Source organism: Dermacentor silvarum, chromosome 6 (genome assembly GCF_013339745.2).
Source record: "Dermacentor silvarum isolate Dsil-2018 chromosome 6, BIME_Dsil_1.4, whole genome shotgun sequence".
Classification (NCBI taxonomy): Eukaryota; Metazoa; Arthropoda; class Arachnida; order Ixodida; family Ixodidae; genus Dermacentor; species Dermacentor silvarum.
The window spans coordinates 171,685,720-171,706,660 of NC_051159.1; the positions used below are offsets into that span (position 1 = coordinate 171,685,720).

Genomic DNA, 20,941 nt, shown 5'->3' on the forward strand with positions numbered 1-20,941 from the left:
TAAAGCATTGCATACCCCCTCAGCAGATGTAGTGGTGGGTTTCAACAGCTTCTCTGGACCTCCACTTTCGCGGGGCTGGGATGGCTATCAATTTCTTTCTTCTTTTTCTTTTTCACGAAGAGTTCTGAGCTGAACTCGGTAGTTACATGGATGAATGGGTACCACAGGCTGACACACAATGTCATCTCTGCAGCAGATAAAATAAAATGAAACCTTGGCACGTGCACTCAAGTTCTGCCTGTCTCATCATGACACATAATTGTATCACGTACGAGTGGATGTAAATGTTTTAGGGTAGACTTCATATTTGACAAGAAAACTGTCATGTAGAACACATCAGTGGAGTTAAACAAATGTGTGGCAAAGTTCGTGAATACCTCTATGACATTGCTATTACAGATGCATTGCAATGGTTCTCGCGTCATCAATCTGCAAGCATTGTTTGGCACATTTGCCAGTAATTTAATTGTTCGAGCAATCAGCATCTGTAGTCCTGGTGAAAGGAGGACTACGACGATGAGAATGTTATAAATAATCATACACTGGCAATAAGTAAGTAAAGAAACAATCTAAAGCCAACAATTCCAGACATGCGTATTTTAACGCAGCGCGAAATCTGCCCATTTCGTATGTACAGTTTACAACGATGTGACAAAATGGCGGTAAGGTAGCGATGGGGACTTTACATCATGCATTTTAAGTGTTTTAACAATAAACAATGATGGATTAGGTACACCTAGTGCGTCTCTGATTGTTGATTCTGGGGTTTTTACGTGCCAAAACCAGTTCTGATTATGAGGCACGCCGTATGGAGGCTCCGGATTAATTTCGACCACCTGGGTTCTAACGTGCACTACAACGCAGCACACGGCGTTTTGCATTTCGCCTCCATCGAAATGCGGCCGCCGCGGCCGGATTCGATCCCGCGATCTAGTGCTCCACGCACGCCTTTAGCTGACTAAGCCACCGCGGCGGGTTTCTCTGCTATTTAAAAAAAAATATGGTTGATCCCTCTTATATAGGAATCGGTATAGAACACGAAAGTGAAACGTGTCTTCACAGAAGTAGTGTAATGTTTATTGCACATTGATATAATGTCTATTGGTGTTTTGTGGCTAAAGCGCCCTTAGGCGTTGATGCACCCACGCTGACGCCTGGTGGCACGTCTCCTCCATCACGACTACCAACGTCGATGACCATGAGCAACCGTCGTGCATATGGAAGCTGCACTACGCTGCACACGCTAGCACAACGCGAAAGACGAAGCACGTAACTGACACACTATACAACGCGCAAGACAAAGCACGTAACTGAATCGTCACCGAGTCAAATCAGCGCGTACAGCGCGTCGTAATTGCAGCCTCCGCAATCAACTTCAGAACATTTTCAGAGCTAATTGCGGAGGCCACGCTCCGCTGTGCTGAGTACGGTGAACGCCACCTATGTGGCGTTGGTAGTGCTTCTGATGCCAGCGTCCCTTCGAATGCTGGCATCGAGGCGTCGTAGTGCTGAGACCACCGAAGCGTTCACTGTCGGTGCGCGTTAAGGCCGGAATACATGGAGCGAATAACCGGCGTCCGAGCGAAGAACTTCGTCGGGCGGCGAACGTCCGACGGCGGCGTCAAGAATTTCCGTACGCAGCCGATCTGCCTGTCCAACATTTTCGTCGGGCGAACGCCGCCGCCGGAAGCGTCTAGCGCGCAGCGGTGGACGACAGCCAATCAGGAGGCACTAGTTCCGTCGCAATGCACATCTGGTGTTTCGCGCGCGCGCGCCTTTGCGTCGTCTGCAATAGCGTTGGTGTTGCCGTGTCTGCATGTCTCTGCACCGATTGAGTAGTTCCTAGTATGATCTCTCAGGAATCGCGTTGTATTGTACATCCCATATCCGCTGATCTGCGAGGAAACAGACAAGCAGTGCAAGCTCTCTACAACAACCTTCAACAGAAATCTTCTGAATCTCAGAGGCCACATGCTGTCGTCATGCATATCTCCCGACTTCCCCGATAGATGGCACTGGCATCGGATATTTCTTTCGCTAGGCTTAGACGCGTTCGAAACGAGAAGCGATCTCGAAAACTACTCAAGGTTATCCATAATACTCTGTCGTCGAAGCGGCCTGAGACTAAGCGAAAGCCGTTTACGCAGTCATTTGCTTCCAACTAAGTGAATTCTACAAGGACAACGCCAAATTCAGTTCGAAGCGGGCGGCCGGGACCGCCGCCAACACGGCGGCCAACGCGCGGCGGCGTTCGCCGCATGTATTGCAAACAGCAAACATCCTGCGTCGTGTCGCCGCGTCGTTACTTGACGCGTGAAGTTCGTCGAGAAGTTCGCTCCATGTATCCCGGGCTTTAGTGTCATAATGCAGTACTTCTCTTTTCTGCTCGTAGGCGGCGGCACCGCCCCGAGCAAGAGCGCGGGTACACGGAGGAGTGTTAGATATATAAGGCGCGTCTGTGTAGCTCTCTGCAAATGCGTTTGTGGCGCAATGGGTTAAACGCTCGGCGATCTATCGTCGCGGACCGAGAGGTCGTGGTTCGATTTCCAAATTTGCATGTTTGTGGAACTTTTTCTTCTGGTTTCTTTCTTTGTATTATGTTCTATGACGTATTTCCGTGACGGAAATACGTCAGTGAAGTCTTGGTGGACCCCGGAATAAAACACTTTCGTGTTAAAAAAAGTTTTCTTTTTTGGCGCCACTTGACGATTGTGACAACTGGGTTATGCAGGTGATGGGAGGTGCATATGCTGGGCAACAAATTAAAGCGAAGCTTTCTTCTGCTACCAATTTTACGAATGTTTGATTTTCTTAAATTCGTTTATTCCTTTCAGTTTATTATCAGCCTGTCTGATTTATTTGAGTTCCCTAAATTACCCACATTTGGTACGCCCATTATTGGCCAATATACTCTGGGCACAAGTGTACACTGACCTGGCGTTCGGCGTCCTTCGGGGTGATACACTTGGGAAAGGAGCCTGCGTCCTAATTCCCGTCGAAACCCTCGTGAGCACAAACAAGCCTCGTGATCAAAGTGACTCGAGCGGCCAGTCGCGCAGCAATGTTGCGTGTCTCGCGGGCTTCTTTCACGCTCGGAAAAACGTATTTATATGAAGCACGTATTGAAGAACAGAAAGCTGTATCGGGAGTTTCTCCAGCTGCTGTACAATTTTCTCGTTTACACTTTTCAGCTAATTAAAATATTTGAGAAGTTGAATTATTTATTATTAATTATATAATTATGAGTAATGCAAGAAATAATCTCAGTATCTCCAAGCGACGGCAAACAACATTATCTTGGTTCTGTCCAGCTACGTGGCATTTGCATATTTTAACTCTTGGTACATGACAGTTGGGACACCCTGTAAATATGCTTTCTCGCCTATTACGGCATTTGAGTCTCCTTGGTTTATGCTGCCGCTGGCCATTAGATTTGAATGATCGTAATCGCTACCATCGTTCGCCACGCCCCGCTGTTACTCCTGCCGCTTTTTCCCATCTATGGCTCTCACTGTGCCACGTTACCATGACAAAAGAAAATATGTTAGCTCTTGCATCGTTTATAGGTTATGTTTAACTACAGCATCATATCGCTGAGACATCACAGCTGTCTATGGGAACTCGTTTCCGTTCCTACGTCTGACAAAAGCGCGGTGGCGCCATTGTGACATAGGGCACGGCAAAGAAGTACATTAAGTTTTAATGTAATTTCTGTAGGAAAAATCCCCAAGGCAAGTACGTTTGTTAAAAAGCAGTGTGCGACGCCAAATTTTATCTCTTCAGCTACAGTTTTGGCAAGGTGTGCGTAAACTTCTAGAAGAACGCTATATAGCCAAAGCTCTAACACTTCATATTACCACGACGTTCTTATTGTTGTCGTCGTCCTGTAGGTATAGGCCCAATATAACGGTGTTGAAGTCGGTAACCATGCTAATCCTACTAACTATATTAATTTTTTGCTATGTGGCGCTCTGAAAGGCATGGCGTGAAATCATACGCTAACTTCGTTGAACAGTATTGCGCACTGCAAATCTGCTTGGTTGTACACACTTGTGTGATTCACCTGTTTCCTCGTTACTCACTTCAGCCGACCCGCCGGTGAGTCGAAACAGCTCTGGGGCTTCAACATACAGCACCGCTCCTATGAAGGGCGCATGTGTAGAGCTTCGGTTTCGCAGCGATGAATGCGATCATGCGGAACAAAGTAGACCCAAAGCAAACTTTGAAGCAAACTTTGAATTTTTGAAAATTCTGGAGCACCTTTCATTTGACCTAATGTAACCATGCAAAAGGTTTCATTTTATTATGTGCTCATACGCACGGTCGAACATTCACGACATAAATGGTGTCTGAGAACGTTTTCTGAGACCCCAAGTAGAACATCATGTTAGAGCCGTACATGATTTATTGTTTATTCAAGCAAGCACGGAAGTGATTGCCGTGTACGTAGTAGGGTCAATCTGTAATTCTGACAGCCTGTGCAAAAAGTTTTCAATGTCGCGTACTATAGCCTTGGAACGTTAGTGTATAATTCAAATTGGACTGATCTCAATCAGGAAATATATTACTAGGTGCCTCTCTACACTGTTTTAGCTAACAACTAAGGAATACTTTAATAGACCGGACGAATCACCTGGCATATCTGTAAGCTCGAGGCACGTCGATGCATCAATCTCTCACGCCTTACCCCTGCCCGCTCTACCCAAAGAAGCTGTTGGCTCAACTAGACACAGTAAAATGTAACTAACGAACACGTGTGCCATGGAAACTCGTGACGTAGAAAGCGCCCGCGTGATCACTACGTGTGCACTGATTGCTTGTGAACTATAAATGTCGTAGCAGGCTGAAAATTGGGCGGACGGGAAAAGGGGAGGGGCGGATAGGGGTGCGTGATTTACAGACAGAGCTACAAATATGTGTGTTAAGTCAGTGAGTTCTGAGGAAATTCCGAAACTTAAGTCAGTTGCCTGTTAGAGCCACTTTTAGGTACCAAACAAATTTGGCGTAAGAGTTATATAAAGTAGAAACTTTGTGGAAGTATAGAACGTGTCTTGAAGAACATATTGCTGAAGCTAAAATTTCTGGGATGACATTCTGACAAGGAACTTGTCTTCGTCAAGGCTCCGAGAAAGAAAATTCCTGTTGTCAAAACGTTCGCTCGAAGCTGAAACTTACCTCGTCGCTCACCCGCTGCAAGCAAGGCAAGAGAAATAATGGCGCTATTAGTAGGTGATAGCACCAATCCAATTTACGTGTCCCTTCTTCTACCGTTTATTTCCCGCTGCCACGTTTATACTTTAAAGGTAATAGATAGTTCTGACTGAACCATCGCACATGTATAGGTGAGGTTCTCTACGTACTGATACCTGCTATGAAAGTTAAAGGGCTTGCTGCAGTCAAAGACACGCAAGCTCTACAGAAGTCGGTCAAAGGATTCAAGACAGGATGCCATCCCACCCCGCTTAACCCCTCACGCGCAAGAACTACGAAAAGTGTAACGGCTGAAAACTTTTCTTGATCAAGATGACGGCAGATGGTTTTCGGTCTAAAGACTATTTCAGCCACCCTACCAACACATGAAACTGAACTGTAGACTCTTGATTGTCGAATCAACAATCAACGTGAGCCAAGAACATGAATGAAGAATGCCGCAACCAACAAGCTAGTGTAACACAATTACTTACAATACTTTCAAGTACCCAGCTCTTATTTGTGCCTGAGTCTTCTCTTTGTGCCCCGTTTATATTGCACTGGTAACATTTAATAAGAATCTAGCTGTCAGCCAGCCTACTAACACGTGCACACTCTTCAAGATGCAGTTCATTGCATGAAGCCAAAGCGAGCGCTCAACTGTCACGAGCAGGCATTCGCATGCATTAAGAATGTATCCGCACAAGTATCGCTTCCACGTTCTTTCTTTTTTTTTTTTGTAACAGTCACAGAAACAGGCGTTTCAAGCGGAAACAATCAAAATGCTTGCACCCCGATGTGTGCGCAATCGTCGGAACGCTCAGGCGTAGGTACAGTTTGTGCATTCAGCGTGAACAAAAGAAGCAACGAAGCTCGATGCTTGGCAGGTATAAAAGCAGCAGCAGAATTGCCCTTTACGCGGCCCGAGGCTTAGCTCGTTCCCACTCCTGGCAATGCGGATACGTGCGCTGTATTGATCAGCCAATTGCGCAGTGCGTGTTCGCCTTTTCTTCCCGGCCTAAGCCTCGCAACACGCGGACAGGGATCAAGGCAGAGCGACTTGTTACTCAGCCCCGCTACTTGACGGACAGCCCAGTGCGGGCTTCTGTTCTGTTCTTGCTTATAATGCTTTCCTTATTCACAACAGCCACGCTCTCATGCGTATCAAGCTTTTCTTTCTTCCTTTTTTTCCTTCTGCGCCAAGTACAAGCGGGAATTATCGGCACGCAGCACCTCGTAACGAGAAAAGAACAAGGCTTCATGCTCGAAGAAAGGTGTGGTAATAAAGGATCTGTTTTCGGAACGCCCGAGATGGGTGACTGGAAGCCAAGCGCACACGGTCTTTGTCCTCGTATGGAGTATAAATTGTTTTCAGAGTACGCGGGGTTTATTTTTACAAAAACTAGGTGAATATGCTTTTCAGTGCTTACAACTTGTCGTAAGGTCGTGTGTATTGCGCCTCGCGTCACATGATTTCCGGATTATACTCTGGCGCAGGTAAATAGGAAGGGCTAACTGCAGTTCACTGGAACTGTTTGAAGCAATATAATCCCGGCTGCTACATTTCACTTACCGGGAAGATACAAACTTGAAAATAACATTAAAAAATTTGCAACAATCATCGACGATGATTGTCGACGTAAGCAAATAGCTGAACTCTTTCATAAAGCTATTTTCTTTATTAAAAGAATGACGCGCTTGAAGGATGCATCTATTTGTTGCTGTGACGATGTTTCCAATGTTGTATCATTTCCTAATTCCGTAGAGAATGAAGCCGTTAACCAGCACGTCTGTAGCGGTATATAGTACGGAGAAGGCTATGCATACGAGCCGATTCGTCATACGTGTGTTGTCTGCAGAATCGCGAGCGCCTGCGTGGATGGCGACTGGCATCCTCCTCTCTTGCAGCCGTCACAGGGTCTCCGGACAGCGGGAGAAGAGGAAGGTTGTTCTTTCCGAATGTTCCAAAACAGCGTCTAAGCCTTCCGACTCCTCAATGCTCTCGCACGACAGCACGTGCGTCTCATAGAGCTATAATCATAGAGTTTCTCACTACAACACCTAGAGGGTAACCTTGGGCCACTGTCTATGGGAGTTCTTTAGGGTGTGCTCCAATTCTGGCCAGCATCGGTGACAGCCTACGTAGACAGCTAAGGAGATAGCCGAGACAGCTTCGAGGCCATGTAATGGAACGCGTTTCGAACCGTCTGGAAGACGCTTCTGAGACGTGATGCCACCTCGCGGCGACAAGAAAAAGTTGAGAAAAGCACACATTATTTCTCTATTTTAAGCCTTTGTGCTTGCGAACCTATGAAAAACACGATGTGACTTACATTAAGGGTGCAGTAAAGCGCGTCTACATTTTCTTGTGCGCAGAACACCTTACTGTCAGATTTCCAAGCATCCTTCTCAGCCGCCATCTTGTTTGGACAGGAAAATAGCCTGCGTCGTTTTTGACTTCGATGCTGCCTTCGCGAAGCTGTCTACTTTGATGTCTTCGTGAGAATTGAAACGAGACTTAAGATGGCCGCTGTCCGCTTAGCCGTCTATCTTGCCGTCTACGGCGAGTATTGGAACACAGCCTACAAGGGCGTTGTATCGTCATGGAAATGACGGGATATGTGTCTGCGAGGCTTGTGTTGGCTGTTGTTGTACGAGGCTTCGTCTGAAACGTGGATATGGCTGCACAAGTAATGCTTTCTTGAAATAAAATCTACATAAACGGCTTTCATTCTCCATATTACATCTCTCAATAAAGCTCACTCACCTAAAATGCAGAATCAATCGATGAAAAGCAAGAACAGACGACAAGTTCCAAAACGAGAAAGAATCTTGTCGTCTGTCCTCCAACTGTAGCGGCCAGCTGATACTTTTTACGTTTCATTTAATTGTACGTCCAATAATAGGTCCTCAAAATCAAACAAAACATGTTTTTGTGTAATAATAAAGCTAAAACAGATTTTTACGTGCTGTTTGAGCTGGAAATCAATCATTGTGACAGACGGAACGGTGGTAGCCAGGCGCGTCTTCAAGGCGTCCTGGCTATCCAAAGAACGATGCCAATCCTAAGTCACAATATACTGGCATTACCATGCATACCACAGCGCAGCAGCGCCAGATTTCCCTCTGGGTAATATATAGAGAAACTCTATGTCTATAATAGCTGGAGTTCGGCAGCGAACGCCCCCGGCAACTAGATTGTGTGTGAGCGCGCGCCCTTTGCATCGGCACCTTGGCGTCATCAGTGAAAGACCGACCACCATGAACCACCGACTACGAAAATGGCCGAAAAGATCAAATAAATACGATTAAAATACAATTACGAGAAATATAAAGAAAGTCAACTTTAACGCGCGATCACATTATACATACTTGCAAGAGCAAGAGAGGAAGAAAGAAACGTAACAACAATGAATGCCAGTCCTTGTATACGTACATTAAATTGTCATGCGCTCGGGCATGACCGCGCGGTCACCAAGCTATGCGCGATTTTCTTGAGCCAGGTAAAAAAAGTTATTTTTTGTACGTCCTTTTCATTAATTTGACGTTTCGTAGCTATTGTGGATCGCTTATACGATCCAAAAGTGAGGAATGCGTGAACTAAGCGTATACATACCAGCGCAACCTTTGATGTCGCGATAGGTCATTGGGTAAACTTTCTATATTTGATTAAGCACAATAGTGTAATACGTTTTGCAGATTGTGGTAGTATGTGGCAATCGAGCAAAACGTAAATAAATGATTGTCTGTTTTTAATAAACTAAAACAATTATGCGCTTTTATTGGCGTATACACACACGCATTTTTTTTTTTTGGGGGGGGGGGGGGGGTTTACACAGCAATGAAAAAAGAAGAAACGAATAAAAACGCAAAATTGCCATGCATTTTATAGATCTACATAACCGCGGTCTGGTCAGTTCTGTGGCAGAAACCACTTTTCTTTTTTTCGAGCTGTATTGATCGAAGACGAGTTTTTATTTTTTTCTTGCACAATTAATAACAATTAATATTTGAATATTTAACTAAATTGTCCTAAGAAACTTCCTAACTAGCTAACTTAAGGGACATATTGCAATTTAGGCATTGTAACCGGTGAGTTCAAAAGGAATATCCACTTGGAACGAATTCTAAGGATGGCACCATTCTCAAGATATGCGCCGTCAAGCTTGCGTTAAAATGCGCTGGTGTCCCACTTCAAAAGAAAATGCCTTTGTATGTACTGCCAGAGAAATAACAGGGATCAGGGGCATATTGTCGTACACTTTAGAAACGCATACCTGAAACGTTTTGTCATCCTTGACCTAAGAAAATTCAGAATTATTTTTACCGCCTGGGGTTTTGCTACACACCTAAATCTAGGTACACGAGAGTTTTCGCATTACACCCTCATCGAAATGTAGGGGCAGCGGTCAGAATTCAACCCGCGACCTGGAGGTCAGCAGCTTAATGCCATAGCCACTGGGCTACCATGGGGGTGTCATCCTCAAAATTTGTTCCAAGTAGGTATGCCTTTCTAATCGACCGGTACAACGTCTAAACTGTAATTGTACAGCAAGCTGGGAAGCTTTTGAGTGAAATTTTGGCGATTACTTTTAGTCAACTGTGCATTTTTATTTCTCTTGCGAATACGGTGTGCCTCTTCGAGTGATCCAGCTCAAGGAGCTTTCACATACAATTTAAAAAAAATGTTACACAAAAAAGACCGATGCAGAACATCCTGTATGGTAAAATGACGGGAATCCGGGCGAGTAGTTTTTTTTTGCATTATATACTAAATTATCATATAAAAAGGCACGTGAGATGAGGAGAAATATGCAAAACACTGACTAGCAACTTAATTGATTTCGGAGGGGGGGAAAAAAACAAGGAAATTGGACGGAATATGTAGCTTCCGACATCACTGTGTGTGTCCGCGCCGCGAGCAAAGAGGTTAGCCAAGAAATTATCAAAGCAAGAGAAATAGGAGATAATGCCTAATCGGAACGACCAACGCCTTCTAAGAGCGAAACTTTCTCAGCAGATTCGCAGTCACCGAACGATGAACTTTACTTATAGTTTTTTATTTTTAATCCAGAAGGTTTCCACCTATCGTTGTTCGTGTGTATAGTGAGAACCGACGTCTCATAGGAAAGGGTGTTACCAAGCAATTACGTATCACAATGGTCGACCAAACGACTGGAGAAATAATTTCTTAAGCGGTAGACGTATTGGACGAGTTCGCGACAAAATGTGGAATGCTACGACAAGTTACGCAGTCAAGGTTCAATAGAGATAATCTTTATTTCTTTTCTTTTTTATTGAAATAATGGAGCCTTTACCAGCTAACTGGATACAGGCAACCGCGCGTGTCGATGTGCTGGTGAAAGCAAAAATAAAGAATGTCCTTGCTCCCCTGGTTAAAGGGCACTTTCCTCCTCGCCTGTTTTGTCTGCGGGAAAGCTTCTATATAACGCTCCGGCGGCCTGTCGTTTTAAATTAAATCTTACATTTCGTGCTCCAGTGATCATGTTATACATTTCACATATTGTGTCTCACTCTTCCGTGCAGTTTCTTGCGCACGCCCGATAACGTCTTCTTGAAGAAAGGTAGATCCTTTGTTTTCGATTATTTGGGCGAAACGAGGGCAGGAATGCTCCTGCAGTCAGCCTTCAACGGCAAGCGGCTCTAAACTGCCTGCGGTGAAATCAGCAGCACGAGCGCAATGCACAAGCCCGGAGAAAGGAGATCAGAAGCGGCGTTTTACTGCTCGTCGCGGCACGAACGGCCGAAAAGAGGCAGCGAAGGTGGCGGTTCCTTATCCACGGCTTTAAGCTCGTCGAACCCGGGCGTGCATGCCGTTGTGCTGATTGCGACGACCGTGAATCTCGTCGTAAACGGACGAAGACCTGCACAGATTGCGACGCACGCGATTCGCGGGGGGGGGGGGGGGGGGGGGGGCAGCCAGCGGCCTGCTGCTGCGCTTTTCTTTATTTAGTTTTTAATTTTAGGAATTCTCCGAAGAACCGGTTTCGCCTCGGATGATTCAGCTACAAGGGAAAATAGAAAACGTGCCGCTTTAACAGCTTGTAACAAACCGATTTTCTCTCGGCTTGGGTAGCTGCACAACAGGTCGAGAATCTCAAAGCTAACTTTTTTCTTGTATCTTATTCGCTTCTTTTTTTCTTTGTTTATAAGATATCAGCCTATACCGAGCCATCATCAATCATCGATTAAGCTCCTATATAGTCTTCATGTTGCTACAGCATTCTTTTAGACATTGAAAGCGCTCACGCCCTATTTGAGGGTATATTCTCAAGTGTAACAAAACAAGCATCTTCAATGTTGTTATCCTTAAAGGTAAAAAATGGGCGTCAGCGACCGCAGTCTATAGCGTGCGCTGCGCAAAATGCACAGAACAGGCCAATGTGATTCTTTCATTATAGGCCGCAGTTGAGGTGCTACAAAAATGTTATGAAACTTATGCACGCATTTATTGATCTCATTTATGTTAATAAAGTTCTTTGCATATTTTAAAGATCTCTTTCCATCAGTACTTTCTCTAATTCGATAAAAAGGTATCATACCCGGAGCTAACGCTAAATAGATCGTCGTACTCAAAACTTAACGAAGCAGTTTGTATTATTATACGTGTACATGCTTAAGTTCTCAGTTATCAGGCTGTCTAACTGTGGAGTGGCATATGAACTATTAAAATTACCCTGATTTCACCTCATAAAGCGCTCTAATTGTATAGTGCACAGACGCGCTGAGTATAGACGTGGCCGAGGACAGCGGCAAAAGTAATGGCGACGAGCCCAGCAAGTACACAGTATAGGTACTGAGCTAAGTGGTTTGCTTAAGTGTTGTATAAAACGATAACAAAGTGAAACAAATTGCTCACTTCAGAGGCTACACCCGAAGCGGCACAGTGCCTGCACACGTATGAAAAAATACAGCTAACCGACGGATATTTCTTTCACCGTGAGCTAACCTAAAGCTGTTAAACTCACCATTGAAACGCAGGCCCCTTCCATCAATGCGCTGCTTTGCTGCAACAAATAAAAAGAAAGAATAGGAAGCAAAGTTAATAGGCGCAATATAATAGATGCAAAAAACGTAATAACATGGAACTGGGCGAGTTGAAATACTTTCACAGCGGAGCAGCGCAAAAACTGAAACGGACAAAAGAAAAGAAAAAAAGACACGAGCGCTCTCTTTTTACTGAAGGTTTACCGGACTCCCGTGAACAAATATAGACCCAGCGAAATGCGCCAAAACTAAATCCAAAAGAAAACGACCAACACAACTGTAAAGCACATAATATATTCACACGTGTGTGGGGTTAAGTATGATGGGGATAAGAGCCTCTATTAGGAATATGGAGGACTGATTTACACATCTGCGCGTGCCTTTGGGTATGAAACACCTCCGCGGTCACAATAATTTCCTTATCCGTGCATCTCGTGATAATAGACGCATTGGTGAAATCCGGTGTTCCGCTTTACAAGCGACGATGACGTCCTAAATGAGGTCTAGCTTATTAATCAGTAATAGTGTTTTTCGGGTGTATGCTAATACAACTTTAAGTGTGGTCAATGCAGACTTTACCGCAAGAGAACCGTATGCGTTTTAAACGAGGCCTGTAATAAAGAGTGCAAGCTGGGGGCGTATTTCACCTAATGACCATTGCTGCGAAGAGCACCTCTGTCGTCATCCCTTCGCTGAAACGCCGCACAAACGCCGTCAAGTTTTTCTTTTTTTTTTTCTTTTTTCGGAAAATGCGACGTAATATTGTCGTCTCCTGCCAAGTATTCACGTATTTCAGAGTGAATAAGACCGAATGCAGGTACAGAATCACGACATATTTGCGTTTATTTAGAGCCAGGGTGCGTTCATGAGTAATCTTACGCCTTCCGACTTTCGTCTCTTCAAACAAACACTGAAAGGCACTGAGTGTATGTGCTTTTGTAACGATTTTAGTTGCTTTCTTTCCATTTTGGCGCCATTTCGTGTTGCACATACTTGCTCACGTGTTTCAATTACCGTCAGCCCTGTAAGCGGCGCAGGTCATACCAACATATGGTGTTCGACATCAGCGACCTTGATCAAATATTAACCAAGAAAGAGAACCTCATGATGTTTCAAAGGCTTACTAGTCGCTACGGCAAAAGGCATACCGAGCACGCCGGTAATGGTGTTTGAACAGTTCTTGAAGACAGCACGCCAGAATAGATACAATTTTCACGCTCAAATGAAGCTAGAATACTTCGCGTACTGAACAAGACATCATGCTCGCTGTGTGGCACACACAAAGTTTTCAAAACAACCGATTGCACCGCATGGAGTGCCTCACACTTGCATGCCACCAAAACTCCGCCGAAGCGATGCTACCCTGCTTTGTCGACAATGGCTCGGAGTAGCTTTTGGAAATTCTTATGCATTCCGTACCAGTATGGCCGACAATGCTGGTTGTTATAACTGTGCTTGCGAGGAAACTATTGAACACATTTTGTTTGACTGTCTTCGATACTGTATACAGAAATATTCGCTCGCGACTACGCTACTGCGAATCGACGACAGACTATAGCCAGAACAAATCATCTTGGAATACCGACCTCACAAAACGTAGCAGCAGTGGGCTACGAATGCATTGTTGCAATTCTTATGAACAACATATCTGCACAAAGGACATGTTATATGGTTTCTCTGCTGCTGCAGTCCTCACAGGCAGCAGTATCGGCCATTCCGATGCGATAGGTAAAAGTATTGGTGAAAGGTAGATCATGACACACTCAGTGGATAACATTTGTCTTGGTTCGAGATAGCCGAGACGTTGTACGAAATCAGAGAGATGATTTCCAGCGATGAAGACGGGTATGCCGGGAACTTGGCGTTTTCCATACAAGTTGCGTGACCTCACGCGTGAGCATGGTAAGCTTTGTTGCTGCATCTATGCTTAATAGGAAGATGGGTTTCAGCGCACCACCTCAGTCCCAAAGCAGATTACCAAAGCAGATAAGAGCTGAAAGAAAGAACACGTTGCCGTAACCTGTTAGCTCATAGTTTTAAGTTTAAAAAGAAAGCTTCACAGAAAACAAGTACTTGTTTCAACTTCATTAGCACAAACGGAAATAATCCAAAAAACTGCACTCGAACCAACCACGTTCGTTCGGAGCGGAGAAAAGGGTCTATATTTCCATCATCACGCGGCATAAGCGAGTAAACATCCCTAAATGAACTGTCGCAGATTAACGCCGCCGTTAATTGCGTAACGCCTCATCGTCGCCTACATTAACGAAGTTAATCCATGCCTCATTCAGGGTGCTAAAGAACCGTGCAAACCAGAATTTAGCCATGGATGGTAATACAGCTTAAGTTTCTCCATCCCCAAACCCCATTTTAATTAAAATCACATCCCGGCAAAAAGTATATAAATAATAAATTCCAGTAAAATAAAGAAAAAAAAGCCGGCCTCCGATGTCATGGCGCTCTGACGACTAAAGCTTGTACATGTATATCGACAGTGGGGTTGCAGTGGAGACAAGGTGCATGTGCAATTTGTCATGTCAACTCCTAGATAGCTGATCCGTTTATAAAGGGTCAGTAGTGTCCGGCGGTTCGCGATGCCTAGAGTGTTTCTGGCCATAAAAAGACTAGACTTCAACAGGTCCGGTGCTTACGTTTACGTAGAATGGCTTCGCATACAAGCGCAAGTGAAATTTGGTTCCCGCGAGTATGCTGGTTATTTTGGAGGGGGTTGTTTCGGCTCCTATTCAATTTCCTTCGCGAGACAGAGCTGGAGTATGAAATGTGAGCCGTGTGCGCAGGCTAGCGGGGAAAGATGGGATGGATGGCACAGCAGTGGATGGTGCGCCCCGGTTCCAACACGCTGTAACCATCAGTATCTCTTACATGCGTTCTGGCGGGCTCAATGCTTTACCTCAGTTCATAAGTGGTGCTCGTGTGGAAAACTTGCAGGCAGCATTTGCAAGGATAGGTCAACCTGTACCAAGTTGAAGCCCTCCTTCTCCTACGTTTACCACGAGCTGATGCCTTTGTTTCTGATGCACGATTACTGTTGCATTTCCTAAACATGGCTTAACTTTGAGGCGTGGCGTGCAAAAAATTGTAGAAATTGTAGGTGAACGTTATAAAACTGATTTCTTGTCGTCCACCCTTTTACAGCTTCATTGATATTCTATTGGCAAAAGGCTGAAATGTGGGGGATGTGGATAGATATCGCCATAGCAGCAAACAAACTACGTGTACTGCCGCCAATTGCTTCACGAGAGCAAGACTTGTCAAATGTGTTATACGCTGCATGCCTCATTAAGGGGGATCCGGTAGGGACACATGGGACGTCAGATATTTTGGTAATTTCCTGAAGTTCCTCTTAACGAAGATTTCTTAAAAGTTGTAGGTGCTTTGCAAAGATATTTCTCATCGTGCATACTAAGTGTTATCCATAAATATTGAGGAGTTATCTATTCATACACTTTTATGTCTATCCACTTTAGTGCTTTGGCCAAGGAACATTTAAACAGTAACTAATGCAATTAGTGCGTTGAAAGTTGTGTCAAGTATTGTTCACAAAATAGACCTTTGACTGAATAAAAATAATAACATTCACATTGTAATTCGCTTCAAAAGATTTTCTCAACCTTGGCATCTCCATATAAAGGAAACTTGACAAGGAACAATCTTTTATTTTAAAAAAATGTACTCAAGGTAACGTAATTGGTTTATTCAGAACAAGACAATTTTAGACAATTTAGAACAATTGGACGATTTATCGCAATGTAACTTTTGCTAATTTCGGAGATAATGTTCCTTTTGTAAGCAAAACAGTGTTTTCCAGAAATCGTTTTCAAGTGCTCAGTTGTGAACCATCAAGCATAAATTCATCAGAAACATAATTTGTCTCATCATTTACGAGTAATTCTTTTGCAAAATCTTACCTAGTAATTACTCGCGCTTTTCTCTTTGAATTGCTTTTGAGTAATTGAGCGAGACATCAGTGATCTTCATAGGGCTCACCCGTAAGCGTGACATGAACACGTTCTTGATGCAGAGTATCACACCGGTTTCAGCAGAATCTGCGCTATTTCTTCATGTTTGATGAGAAATGAGACATTCCTGTCTTCAAAGTGTCACATGTGAGCATGACAACTAGGTCTGTGTAACAAATTTCAGTGACTTTGAACTACTATGAACAAAATTCCTGATGCACAAAGAAGCGCGCTGCAACCAATGGTCAGCAATGACATTTTCGGTGAATTTTGCAAATGAAAAGCCAAAATTCGTGGTAGATCTACAAATCTCAATAGAAAGAGCAAAAACACAACTTTTCGCACGTTTATAACAATTTTAGAGGAGTTGCGTCAAATCGCTGTGAAGCCAAGGCGATTTTTATATGCGGGAGGTAAGTTTGGTGCCACATTTGGCAGCCCTTACAGTGCTCTTTCCTGTATGAACATTGGAGGGTATATTCTTCAATCGATGATGTAGTTTTTATTAGCAAATTGGATATCCGCTCTTTCGAATGCAATTGCCTGCCATCCCCTTTTAAGTGAACTTAAAAGCTAGGCGTGCGCGAACCACATCGCTCTCAAAAACGCATCACGATTTTTACAGTCAACGACAACGGAAAAGTCAGGTAAGGACAAGGCATAATGTTCATGCTGGCTCAGAAGCGTTTTCTCGAACGGAGGCAGTAGTAGGCCCCACTGCAAATTACAACGATTTCCACACTGTTCACGTAGCAGATGTCAACCATAAGGATTTCATTTCTCAGCAGTCGTCAAAACAGCGTCCTTGTGTGCTGGCCGCAGATTACACTTGTTTGGGATATGCCAAAAGAACCGAAAAGAATGAGTCTAATGTTTTGTGCGCAAGATGAAAAGTCAGGTATGCGCTTAAGAAGAGCTTGCGCATACGCGCAAGTTTCCCATACTCTCTGACGAGCGCAAATAAAGTGCTTTCTCTCCGCTCCGCAACAATACAAAATCAAACCAATACATTGAAACCCACCACACGTACAAAAATACCCGATGATTACTGGACACCAAACCAGCCTAACGAGCAGAAATTGTCCATAAAAAATCCTGAGCTATTTCATTCTGTGAAGGTGGGTGACCAGCGAAGCTGTTTAGCACACGACACAGACACAACACAGAATTTTGAACAAAGGTATAAACACATTTTGTTGCCTTGGTCGGTGGTCATTATTTGTCTTGATTGGTGGACAATTGGTGTTTGCCGCCCGCTGGCGATGACTGCATTCTCGTCTCTATTCCTGCCATCACTCTTCGTAGGCGCGTTGCTCTTCGGGAGTCCGTACTATATACGCGGCCTCCCCATCACGACGACAGAAGATAAGGGAAATTCAAAATGGAGAACGCAACTTGTCTTTCTGGTTTGTTTATATACCGCCATCACGCGAGAGCGGAAGGAAAGGAAACTAGATACGCAAGCGCTTGGAACGTCGACAGAGAGAGAATGGTGTGAACGTAGACATGGCTGACGCGGGTCGCACAGCGGCAAATCTTTGAGAAACATTTATTATCTACCTGGGAGTCTACTGATCTTGCAATTCGTGCCTATTGATAACTAATCTTCTCAAAATGCATATCCGAGGAACGCCGACGAGTCAGCTGTAGAAGAAGACGACGACGAACACGCGAGAAGTGGCAGGAGCGCGTTCGCGCGAGACCTGAGGTTTTGCTTACGCACAAGAAAAATCCACGGAACCCTAGCCATAAACAGCTTCGCTGTGAGACCTATAAATAAGTCTCATATTACTTATTGCGAGGCCTGACAGTAGGTCTATTGTGAATCGATTGAATCTTGGAGCCTTAATAGGTTCGGACACTTATCTCTATCTTCAATCCTATGGACCACCGTGATGTGAACTCCAGCCTCCTGCGTCCTGCATTGACCCATACGCAGCTATAGTGCTCTGACCAGTCTGAAAGCAAAAATATCGTGTACGGCCAATATTTCACCGATGCGAGCCTTAATATTGCTCGTGCGACTTGAACTCATTATGTACAGCGGATTGTTCGCATATGTGGCATGAAGAAATGCACTATACTTGCTTATCTAGCGCGCAATGTACAAAGAAAAACACTCGGCAGCACTCTACAAGCTTGACAAACGTCCCCTTACGAGAAAGCAGAGTCTTTACGAGGCAGTAGACCAGTTTCTTCCTTTAGTCTTGGCCCGTGGGCAATATCAATTGTATTGCCTCCAACAATAAACTTCAACTTCTTAGACCCCTGTCACAGCAAACATCAGCCCCTGTGAAAAGCACTAGTGTTTTCTCTCTCTCTTTCCTTCTCTTTTTTCCTTTAAGCATCATGGTTGCATGAGAGTCTGTAGTCATTGTCAGGCGCATTCCTTGAGCTTGTGCGGACAGATACCCTTCTTTCTTTCTTTCTTTCTTTCTTTCTTTCTTTCTTTCTTTCTTTCTTTCTCTCTTTCTTTCTTTCCTTCTTTCTTTCTTTTTCTTTTTTTTTTTGAGTAGCTTGTCCTGCGGCACGTGTCTTTAATATATTCTTTCTTTCCTCTACATCTTTTCCAGCCTTCATTCTTGTCGCAGTGCATAGTATAGCCAACCTGGCATTTACTCTGCTTAACCTCTCTGCTTTTCAGATCTCTCCCTTTTCTTATCTCCCCCTTTCTAAGGTGTTATGATACCCGTGATATGTTTAGTTCATAACTTCGAGTCAGAGCACGGAGTCTTGAAATCAATTTTATGAAGACATAGGCCGCGATTGCATTTTCCTGGGACACTCTCTAAACAGCTGAAGACCTTTCGTTCGACATTACCGCGATGTGCCTTCTAATCGTCAATTATTACGATGAGAGGGCACCAACAAACGTCATGGAGGTCGTGCATGTGGACAGCAACCAGAATGAGCGTGTCGAAGCATAGTGAGAAGGCAGCGTGCACTTGGGCAGAGCCGGTAATTCAGCGTCTGGCCATCGCGTGCCCAATTACCTCGTGGCCGGCTGGGACAGCAGTGCGTGATGGCGGGTCGCGATGGCCAAGGACGCCGGAAAACCTGTTTGGCCTCGGCCGCACCGTCGCGCATCCGACGCGGCGCCCAAACTACTCGACCACGCGCAGTCTTTTGGGAACGAGCGTCCATCGAGTGCTTCGAAACGTAATTAAACGTGGCCGTCGGGTACTAAACAAGCGTCCCGAGATCGAACTATTCCCAGAAACGGCGATGAAGTCGGTAGTAGGAAATCAGTAGGGCGAAGCGCAGTACAAAACTATATATCCTTATTGCGATAGCAATTATATGGAGACTCTAGGCGCACTTCAGCCTTCACCGTCACCGTCACCGTGATGTTACGTCTAAAGTCCAAGCACAATAATATCGTCGTCGTGCGCCGTATGCTGTACTAGCGAGTGAAAGCTTGCGAGGGTAAGCCGACGATCGCGGCTCAACCTCTCGCAAAGTGCGCGGACCCACAGGCCTGTTTTTCAAAGCAACCTGCAATGTGGATAAAGTGCGCCGAGTGCTGGTAACTTCGTATGCGCTGTGCTTTCGACCCTTAGTTCGCGTTGAAATGACAGGCATCACGAAGGTCGATTCTCTCGCTGCGGCAACCGCGCTTCTTCACTCCAACGTTTTGACAGCGAGTTTCCGCCGTCATCGAGTGAGATGTGTTCATGTTTACCTGTGCGCGCGTGACACCGTGCTTGTTAATTTAGTTAATAATCAATGTTTCCAAGTTTTAACGGCCAATAAAACTAACATCCTTACTTCGTATAGCTGTCTACTCCTTTGCTATCGCAATCGATGCTTCACCTTTCGGGCGAAATTCCGACTTTTTGTTACGGAAAATAGTTTCAAGAGTCCCTTTGAAAAAGAGTGCCAAGCTATTAGTGATTTTAATGTATTTCACGTACAGGTGCAGGAGTTCTAAAGTACAGTATATTTTAGTTATTCGATTCCTGCAATACAAATTAATCATTTAGTGTGCGACATTGTACGGCAATAGAGGAAGTGTATCCGAAAAGAAACGCCAAATATGTTTCTATTGGGAAGCTCTCTCTCTGTCTATCAGCTGAAGTTTCCGAGCCCGCCTGAAAATGAGGCATATGAGACGCGCGCGCACTTTATTTGCAGAACATCAAGCGACAATAAGCGCGTCTGAGTATATACGTATGTGAAATATACAATGAAATGATTGATATGCTCATACCAATTACTTTCGTAACTGATATATTTTGTCATTTGATCTACGAAAATTTCAGACCCTCGTGTGTGCACTCCGGAATAGTTCAAATTTACTGCAAATCTCCTGCTTTCAGGTTATGTGGCTAGATGGACATTGTCTCAGTTCCAATCTGGCGCGTGAAACAAAACAACAAAACTCGCGGCTTCCGCTCATGGACAAGACCTGCGTGATTAATGAAACAAAAACGTTTTGGAGAAGAAGAAAAAGAAGAAAGTAGTGCGTTTTTTTTTTTTTTTTTTTTTTTTTGCGCAAGACTGTAAAGGGCCAATTTCAGACAAGATGCAGTCAAAAGTTGTCCCTGCTCAGCTGCACTCTCGCCATAGGCCTAAAGATCGCGCAGCGGAAGCATGGATCACCTCGGATGGGATTCGAAATGTCAAGTTTCCCGCGAGAGATGCATACGCTGATTGGTAAGCCTGTTCCGACGAACGGCTGTCACGCTTGCTCTTGTTCCTCAGCTACGGAAGCTGCGTGGCTACGGCAAAAGATTGCTCCTTACAATACGCTCGGGTTCGTA

At 44.6% G+C, this 20,941-nt stretch overlaps 1 protein-coding gene across 3 annotated transcripts in view; it reads right to left on the reverse strand.

The window, feature by feature from the left end:
- The window catches only part of LOC119456398 (irregular chiasm C-roughest protein-like), an 812,164-nt gene that overhangs the window by 588,253 nt on the left and 202,970 nt on the right, over positions 1-20,941 (reverse strand). For 2 of the 3 annotated variants that reach the window (XM_049669813.1, XM_049669810.1), the window contains exon 3: positions 12,180-12,218. The exons of the other annotated variant lie outside the window; for it this stretch is intronic. The gene's annotated coding sequence lies outside the window, so the exon portion shown is untranslated. The remainder of the gene's footprint in view (positions 1-12,179; positions 12,219-20,941) is intronic. 3 annotated transcript variants of the gene reach the window in all.